The sequence below is a fragment of the Pelmatolapia mariae genome, linkage group LG8 (genome assembly GCF_036321145.2).
Source record: "Pelmatolapia mariae isolate MD_Pm_ZW linkage group LG8, Pm_UMD_F_2, whole genome shotgun sequence".
In the NCBI taxonomy this organism is placed as follows: domain Eukaryota; kingdom Metazoa; phylum Chordata; class Actinopteri; order Cichliformes; family Cichlidae; genus Pelmatolapia; species Pelmatolapia mariae.
The window spans coordinates 20,111,259-20,121,599 of record NC_086234.1 but is presented as its reverse complement, the minus strand read 5'-3'; positions in this window follow the sequence as shown (position 1 = coordinate 20,121,599).

The window sequence follows — 10,341 nt, the reverse complement described above, 5'->3', positions numbered from 1 at the left end:
CAGGCTTCCTCACACCACAGCAGCGTGCTATGTGCAAAGATTTGTGTACATGTGTGTGCTGTATACTGAAGTGGACCAGAGGAAAGAGCCCAGGTATGTGTTCCCAGGGGTCCACAGCTGCCCGTGGAGCTAATGGAAGACATATGTGACCAGAAGTCAAAGGGCATACCCCGTTTCTCTAAACACACACACACACACACACACACACGTAAACATATCCAAAACACCTACTAAAGTTAAATGCTCCTCTGCAGGATGTCTTCCATCCACACTGGGTTCTTCCTGTGGGCTAAAAGTCAGAATTGATCCGCGGCTATTGGCCATCTGTTTGTTTTAATGGAGCACTAATGACACTTGTCTCTCTGCCATCACGCTAAGGAGGAAACCCACTTCCTTTGAACATCTGTCTTTGTTCTTCTAGCATCATCTCCTATTCTGCACTGTTATATCTTTAATTTGTGTTTTTTGTTTTGTTTTTTGTTGTTATTTTACTTGTCACTGTTATTGTGCTGATATATAATCAAACTGTGCTAATGAATAATTTTGAGCAAAACATAATGGGCCAAAAATAAGTACTAATGTTTTTTTGTTTTTGTTTTGTTTTGTTTCAGTAAAAAAGTTCTGAGCACTTAAAATCCGAGTGATAACCTCTGGAGCTGAAAAATGAAGGCAGCATGAAAATGCCAAATGGTTTACTGAGTGGACCTCTGAGACTGACTCTGTCCCCACAGAGCACCACGTTAAAAGGCCAAACTTTAGAGCAGGAATAGACATGTTCACAGTCTAGTACCAAAATAGCTTTATTTTCTGAAGCTAAATCCCCCCATTTCATATCAGCAGGAAAAACTGTAAAACTTATTTTTTAAAAATACAGCACACAATCCAAAACTGAATGCCATCCATCATATTTTTTGAAGTTGTCCACTGGGTCGCTTTAGAGTCTTTGCCAGGCCGATTCTTGTTACCGTGGACTTATGTTTGACATCCCTGGTTTAAATGCAACAGAGGGGCAACATCATGACGTCAACACAGGAAAACCTGTTTTCATTATATTCTCTACTGTCGTCAGTGGACAAGTTAGGAAAATATAACATTTAGAAGGCAATGTCAGAAAATAATACTAAATATGCTATTATTAGTACTAGTAATAAAGTTATTTTTAGGAGTGCTGTGATGAAATTTTGGGGTGCTTGAGCAGCTGCTGTATCCTAAAGGTCTCTTGCAGTCTATAAGACTGTTTTGGTGACTAGAAATACAGTGATACTTTCTGTTAGAAATAATTATTATCTGTGTCTGTCAGATGCACCTATATAGGCAAGTGCATGAACTATTTTGGCTTCCCATAAAACCTTACTAACCACGGTTACTAATTTGAGCCAATGACTGTATAAAAGACTCAAGTCAGTAACTCAGAGTTCAAATATGTGCCTAAAGACAATAACTGAAATACCTTAAAGTAATGAAAAAACCTGTGAAGTAGTTAAAATGTTGAAAAGGCTAAAGGTGACTGATAAACAGTTTAAATATGTTTCTAAAAATAAACTGGTCAAATTACAATGATAACTGATAAAAGTTAAAATCAGTGGATAGCTAAATAGATAAAATAGCCAGTAGTAATAGAAAGTGGTGCTTATATGCATATTAAAAACTATCACTGGTTATTTTCATTTTAATCATACCAAGCTGTCCAGTATGACTCCACTGTAATCAGACCTCCCACTGTGATGACACACTACTTCAACAAGTATCCACTATTTAACAGTTTAAAAGCAGGCACATAAACAAACAGCCTCCTGGATAGAGACAACAGGCCTATGACCTGTATAGCATTCCATGTCAATCAGTATTTAAAACACTGCACTGCACTAATTGAGTGGTGTGCGAGAGCAGAGCCAACTCCATTGAGCTGAACAATAGGCAGCCTAACAACCCACTGTTTGTGTGTTCCTTTTCATACACAGGAAAAAAAGGTGTCCACATCAATATCCTGTGCATCCTCTGGCCACTTCCTCTTTGCTAACCTTTTTTGTTTGTTTGTTTATTTTTCATTTTAATTTTTTATCTGTATTACATCTTTTTGTGTTCCTCACATAGTCTGTCTACTCCATCGATTCAGCTGGCACCGAAACCAGAAGCTGCACAGATGCATCCGTACAAGTGTCCCCATCTTGGCAGCCCCAGCTTCCCTGACAAGAATGCACCTATTCTCTGGCTCCACTTTGCCAAGAGTGGATGAGTAAGAGCGGTCCGCAAAAACAGCTGTTCAGGGAGTGATCAAAAGAGAGAGACTTCTTTGATTACCACCCCTTTGTTCACCCACCACTCAAACTTTTCCATTCGTTGAGGCCACTCTCTAAATGGGCCATGAGCCAAGTGGATTCACAAGGCTAGACTTGCCATGATTTGTAATTTAAAGCTATCTCCTTCTTCAGCCAGCTGCTATCCAGAACCTCCCACTAAACATTCATTTAAACTATGTGTAATATTTGCAAATGACTCCTGGTACCAATTTTTGACAGTCCATCTCGACCCTTCACCCCTTTTGTCATAGTCTCTTTTAGCACTGATCCCTGGAGAGTGAATATACAGCACTCTCCTGAGTCTTTGGGTTGAGATGCCCTCTCCCAGGATTTAAGCAGGAAGCCCCACCCAAATCCAGACATGTTTGTTCGGGCTTAGACTGAAACACACAAATTAGATGAAAGTGCTTCCTTAGAAGCAGCCTAGCTATAAGAAATCTGCAGTCAGTGTGACACCACTTTTTTCCATAAACACTATCAAATGTATTGGCATTTCTGCTTCTGATCTGACCTCACACATTAACAGTAATTCACTTCTAGTTGTGGTGTAACTGTTAAATAAAATTCTAAAATCCGAAGAGTTTCACATTTTAAGGCACATAAAATCAGCTAGTGTTCAGCACCTTTCTGTGGCCCTAATATTGCTCCCACTGACTACCTTTGACTGGAAAATGAATGCTTGAAAGAAAAATCACAGAAAAGTCTTGTGTAAGACATCCACCTACTTATCTGGTGGGCTTGTTAACACAGCATAGATTTTCGTAGGCATGTCTAAACATGGCAAAAGTCGGGAGTTCCCATTCCAGCACATTTCGCTCTCAAACTCTGTGTCTTCTCATCTCCGTGTTTTTGAATTCATGTCCCTTGAATTAAATGTTGCACATCTGAGACAATCAGGTGCTAAAGCCAGCCTTGGAGTGTTAGTGTGAAAGTATATGCAGAAATATTTTGCTGCAGGGGATGAGTATCTTACCACCACTCCCTCCTGTATTGGCGGGGGGTTTTTTTTCCCCTTTCCTATTTTTCAGGATTTGGTGTCCCCAGGGAAGAAGTAAAAACACCAAGTCTAGACCAGAAAAACAGAGGCACTTGTTCCTCAGGGGGTACATTTACTTGCTACAGATACAGATTTTAGAGTAGATTAGCTAATTAACTTTATCTGAATCTGAACTTTTTAATATATATGTATATATATATATATATATATATATGGCTACATACTGAGTCGGTGGGCATTTTTGAGTGGTATTGCCACCCATCCTGTTCCAGGCCACATTGTGAAGTGCGGTGCCCCTCAGACAGGCCTCTCTGTATTTGCCTTGCTGCTGAGTTCCTCCCAGTGTCCCTCACAAATGAATGGATATTTAATGATCTGAGAGGGCCATTCAATTGAGTGGAAAATGCGCAGGGCAGCTCTGCATTCACACACACAGAGTTAAAGAGGGACAGAGTGGATTAGCGCACAGGCACAGTGTTTTGTATGAAGAGTGGTACGCACAAGGTTTTAAGAATATTTTCACAATTTACCAGTACGGAAAGTCTTTCCGATGTAAATCTTTGTAGCTCCTTTGTCAGGAAGCCCAGTTGCCTTAACTGTGCAATCAGTTTATGAAACCTTCCTGCAGTTTTATTACAAATCCAATCTTGACCATCTGCCAATCTCAGCACGTTGAGAACCAGGAGCCGCTCGTCAAAAACCAACGCATGTTTCCAATCAAAAAACACATCTTTTTATGCCCCAACATTTACTTGCAGGTCGTGCAAGATATAAACAAAACGGCACCATGTGGTCACGGAGCATCCACAGCAAACAGCCGATCAAAAGAGGGCGAGTGTTTATAGGAAGTCTAAGGGATAACCAGTGAAGCTGGGGTCAGGAAACCAGACAGCCTACAGTATATGCTGCACAGACAGGAAGGAGGCTTTATAAAGCAGCACTGTAAATCACAGCAACTCATTTCACCACAGCAGAGAGATAGAAGGAGCAATGGGCCACCACACTGTGTTTGCTGTTCAGATTTACTGCGTTTGCCCTCCAGATTGTCTCATCACTCAATGGTCTGTCCACGGAATAAAATTACGCCCAGTCACAGCAACATGCATCAGATTTACTACCCTGTATATCTACCTATTATCCAGGGTGAAGAATATTGAGGTTGTTAACAATTGGATTAGGTGAATCTAAATGGGAATATAATTTTGGGGGTTTGTCGAGGCTACTTTCAGAGACAATTGCATGCCAGCTCCCCATCTTTTCATGATGCTTCATCTCCAGCGATTACACTGTTGCAGCACACAGTGTTGCCCCGTGTACCCATAAACATAATGTTGCCCTCTGTGACAGAAAGGAGATTGTTTAAGTCTCTGAGATAGATAGCTGCTCCTTTAGTAAACATTGCAGCTAAGTGACGGTGTGGGCTTCATAGGGTTGTTAAGTATCAAGTTCTAAGTTAATGAGTCCCCATGGGTGGAGGAAGAGGGGTGAAATATTCTCCTGAGCTCTCTGACACACATACAAAAGCTATTCCTAATGACTAGTGTGGTCAGAGGGAGTTTTGTTATGACTGATTTCTGACTAAAGGTCAAGCTGGTATCACTCCCCAGAGAAATAGCTCCTTTACTCTGCCACTCCTTTGAAGATCTAACTGTCATATATAACTAAGTTGCACTGGGTGAATGATAACTGTATTGTTTTGGACATTTTTCTTGTGGTTATTCGTTCTCTATCTTTCAGGCTGAGAGTTCATGCCCAAGGTTATCGGCCCTCTGGGCATTAAGCCAAATCAAACCCAGCCTCCCCTCGGGCATTTCTTTATGTAGACCTACCTATGACTCCTCAGCACTGAATTGTTCTTTCAAACAAAAGTTTCTCTACGAGCAGAGAAAGGAATGCTGCATCCAGTCGCTCCGTTTTAATGATTAAACCCTGCTGAGAGGGTGTCAGTGCTTTAATTTCATTTTTGCTCCTCGATGAATCATTAACTTACATTCCTCTTACTTTTAACGCAATGTTTCATGACAGTTTAGAATTGATTAATATTTGTTATTTTGTGTTCCTGTCAGCAAATCACACTAAGTGCATTTCTAGCAGGTTATATAGTCCATTAAGAACATTCCTGTCACCCCCAGCATTTGCAAAAACAATCTCAGTTGTTAGTTCTTCCTGAGATTACAGTGATTGGTCCAAGCCAAATAACCTCTTAAAGGTGCCTTTTTGCACCTTTAAGAGGTTATTTGGAGGCTCAGCGTTTCTCTCTCATAGCTGTGTTGTACACTATAGCAAGCAGCCAGTGAGCTTCTTGGAGTTTGGCGTAGCTCTCTCTGAGGGGAACAAAAATCCGTCTGTACCGACACTTTTAAAGGTCACTGGGTACCATGCTATTTATTTGTCTTGTTAGAGTCTTTGTCACCTTGAGGTTGCCAGGAAGTTACTGTTCACTCCTCAGAAATAGCCTGGCACTCCCTGTTAAAGCTCAAATCATTAATTTCTTCTTTTTTTTTAGTTTGGCTTTTCTACAGCTTACAGAACTGGCTAAAGGATAAATTAACCAATAACTGGTTGGTTTTGGGCAGGTAAAATTATGTTTTCCTTTTTTCAGTTTTAATGTAAAAGATATGAAATTGCTATCAATCCTTAAGTCAACTCTCCAAATGCAAACTACTCTTTTTAAAGAAGTTTAAAGATAAACTGTGTTCGGTATCTGGGGACTGAGTTAGAAATGAGTTTGTGAATTGTGGAATTGAAGCAGCTGTCATGCAGTCATTACATCCTACTGTCTCCCAGCTCTCTATCTGAAAGCTAAGCTGAAAAACAGGTGCTTCTGGACAGTAGGGAGAGTGTTCAGGGCCACGCCTTCTTCTTCAGGCTATACATTCCTATGCTACAGCACGAACTAGAGGACCACTCTACACCCCCTGCCCCAGACATGCGTGGGTCCTAAACCCCTGCTGCATTTCCTTCCTGTTACACACACAAACCAAACACAGACATGTGAATCCTGACATAAATCCCCCCATGCTCACATGAACAAATGTGAGCATATACTCTCAAATATTTACACCTACACAGACACATACCATGCACACATTTGTATACGGCACACATGCATGGAAAACTTCAAACGCTACACTCCCACTCCCAAATATGGATTCTGCAAAACCGCAGAAACAAGGAAGATGGAAATTTCAGGCAAACTGTTCCATATATAACCATAATGTGTGTGGTGGCCCTAAAGGGGGTTCCATCCTTTGCTTCCTCAATCTCAAGCTAAAGATCTGTCTAATAATGAGATTTCAGTTGATAAAATGGGTAAAATTCTTGCCTTCATACCAAACTGTCAGTTGTTTCTTACTGTTGTGAACATTTGTTGGGAGATATAATGGGGCGATGTGACTATGACCTCTTTATGGACTGCCCTACAGTGGTGCAGTGCTGCCTGCAACTTTTTTCTTTAAAAACTAGGGAATGCAAGTTGGCTACAATATGCAGGCTTATGAGAATAAATGTCATATTATTAGATTATTCTCATGTTTTATTCATATTTTGTTATAAAAATAGATTCCTTTGGGGCCACACAGCTCAAGTCACACAACAGGGGGAAAAAATGGAATTTGTTGTCTTTTGTCTCCTGCTGGTTGGACAAAAGTTCACTTTATATAGGTATAATAAGAGTGCAGAAGAAGTTGTGTCCACACTGTTATAAAGGACAAATTATTTGTGTGCTGTGTGCATAAATACTCTTAGGTTTCCTGAATAGATTGTGTTCTGTCCTGCGAAAGGTCATTTGAGCCCAGCAAGAGTACTGGCTGGAGTTTAAACAGACCACAGTGTCCTCGACAGACATTACCACCGCTCGGAACATACTGCCTTCATAGCAACTCTCAGCTCCATGGCAACAGGCAGCTCAGCCGTCACCGGGCAGCCAGGGCTCGGTGTGAGAGCGTGCTGTGCTTCATATTTAGTCAATGTCCTGCTCTGTATGTTCTGTTCTCCGGTTCAGCTAATATGGATTAATATTCATAGAAATTCAAGATGAGGATGCCATCTAGTTATGCTTTAAAAAAAAATCTGTGTAATTTCAGGTTTACGAGGCAGGAGAGTACAGTACAAAGTCCTGTCAGGAAGATTAATTATTATGGGACTGTTATGGAGGATAATGATGCCCTCACATTTCTGCTCTTTCCACAGCCCTCTACAATACACAAGTCCATTTCCACTATCAGGCATTCAGATCAGAACTCCACATAGCATCCACCCCGTCCCATCAGCCTTCAGCACTGTGTCAAAGGAGGCCTTCATAGAGCCACAAAGCAGCAGGAAAGCAGAGCATGAAGATGCTATAAGCATATAATCCTAACCTGATGAATTAAGTGGATGTTCTGTTGCAGAAAGACAAACATTGTAGTAATTTGAATTAGGGGAAGGGTTGAATTTAGGTTTTTGGGTGGGTTATGCACCATGGTGATGGGGGAGGGGATGGTGGTTGGTTTGGTAGAGAAAAAACAAAACAAAACAGGAAGCCGGGAGATAAATTGCAAATTACATTCCATGTGTGTCTTGTGGGTTAACAGTTCCAGAACAGAGACTCTAGGGGAACCAAGTGTATTTTGTTCTTTTCCCCCATGGTTCACAGAGACTGGTGTTAGCTTACAGATGGGTCAGGGGAATACATATTTAAAAGTCGGAACATTTTTTTCTTGCTATATGTAGGGTCTTAAAGTGAACTCCTGTTTTGTGACTAATTTAGATATTTAGATATAGTTTTTGTATTTTTTAAACTCCCATTAATTCTATGAAAAGAAACAGAGTCATAAAAGTGATTTACAGCTGGCTGTCAGCGCAATTTCACAGTTTATTGTATGATTCACTGCTAATACATAGAGACAGGGTTTGTCATTATCTGTCAGCTTCCTAGGGGACACTTCTCAGGTGATAAAAAGGCAGGTCTAAGAGCTAAAGGGGTTAAGGATCAGATGTTCTGCAGCCCTTTTACTATGGAATGGTATGGCATAGACCAATCTAAAGGGGGAGGTCAGGCTGCTCATCTCTTGTTCTTTGGTCGCTTTAAGTTCCTCACAGGACATTTGTCTTCCGCAGAGTTGGAGTATGCTTGTATCTGTTTAACATCAGAGCTGTACCAAATGAGTGCCTCGATAAGGTCACAACAGGATGTTGACACTGTACACACAGGCATTTTGTGCACTCACCTGTGTAAAAGAAGAACATTCATTTGCAAGATAGTGCCCCAAATGTACCAATGCTACTATACTACAACTGATTGAAAAGTATAGGGTGTCAGACACATGACCTCCAACAAAGATCCAGGGCAGACTTCATGCTACACTAAAATCTGTGGAATGCAACTTAACCTGCTCGTTGCAGTTGTTCTCTTTGTTTTCCAACACACTTTTTCTTGTGTATATCCAAACAGTGATGGTGAAGACCTATGAGCAGTTGCAAGGACTAACAAACCTAACCTGAGACACACTTTTTTCTTTAAAAAGAGTAGATAAAGTGTCTGCAATTTGCCTGTGAAAAGTGCACAGTGAACCACAACCCCCCAAGGGGCATTATTTCACTGGAGATGAAGGAGAGAGTACTTCTGGGAGAGAGCAACTCCTAAAGGATGAAGGGGGAGAGTGGGAGCTTACTCCATCAATTAGAGAAGGTCAGCTAGGCCAGGTTTTAGCCAGTGGTCAGCCAATAAAGTAGACATGATGAAAGATAGCGCATTGCTGTGGAGTACAGGAAAATAGGGAGGAGATGGAGCTGCAGTTTCTTGATAAAGAAAGGAAGCAAGTAAAAAAAAAAAAAAAAACCTGAGAGGAACTGGGGTGGAGGGAGATTTGAGAGAAGGAAAGGTTGCTTTAAAAACTCTGGCCTGTTCCATGAACTCACTAAGGAGATTAAGGGTTTAATAAACTTCCCATTGGACGCCAGAAGTTTGAGCAATAGGCAGTGGAGTGAGGCAAACGGTGGCTGTCACAAGAGTGCTCATGTGAGGGGCGGGCCATGTATATCATGCAACTCTTAGATTAAAAATACTCAAAATATAAACTGAAAATACTAAAACAGAGATCATTTAGCTGGAAGAAACTCCTCTGATGGTTTCTTGATGTTGATAAGCATATGGAAAAGTTAAATATCTTTTTTTTTAGATTAGCAAAAACTGCAGACTAAATCAGAGCATTCAAGAGTAATCCTGATGTGTGAAATGCCTGATTCAAATTAGCTGTCTGCTACGATGGTACCCATAAACCCAAAACCGGCTGAGCGGAAATCCTTTCATATTGAGCTCTATTAATTCTTCAGAAATGTCAGCCTAAACTTAGAAAACAGAAGTTTTGTTTCCTTTTCTTTTAAAACAAACCATTCGCCACTGCAGCAGTGTGTGTGTGTGTGTGTGTGTGTGTGTGTGTGTGTGTGTGTGTGTGTGTGTGTGTGTGTGTGTGTGTGTGTGTGTGTGTGGCAATAAAAATAGCAGACATTTCAGTACGGTGCCATTTAAGATTAAGAGTGCAGGAACAGGAGGTTTGAAAGCATGACAGGTAGTTATAGTGAGAGACGAGGTTTTCACACCATTAACCACAGTTTAGAGCATCTGCTAGAGGTCCAAATATATATTGATACCAAAGCTGGTACTGGTATCGAATCGATACTAGTGTGATAGGATAGGATACTTTATTTCTCTTCCCTAAGTTCAGTATTTACCCCACTGAACTGATGTAGGTAAATAATTTTCTTGGAAATGCAAAAATATACCTCAAACGTGCACAATGAAAAAATCCTATACAGCCTATAGCACATTTAAACAACAGAAGTTGACATAAAGTGCTTTAGAGATAGGCACGTCTACATTTCGGGTCTCCTAAAAAAAAAATGTAGCCTCAAATTACATGAAAAGAGACGAAAAGCTGAAAGGTGTGTTTTGTTGTAACAACTAATTATTGCGGAAAATGAAAATCGCACCGATCATGCGGTCATTAAAATGTGTAGAGAATTGCAAATTGATGATTCATTTCATAAATCATAGCACACTGC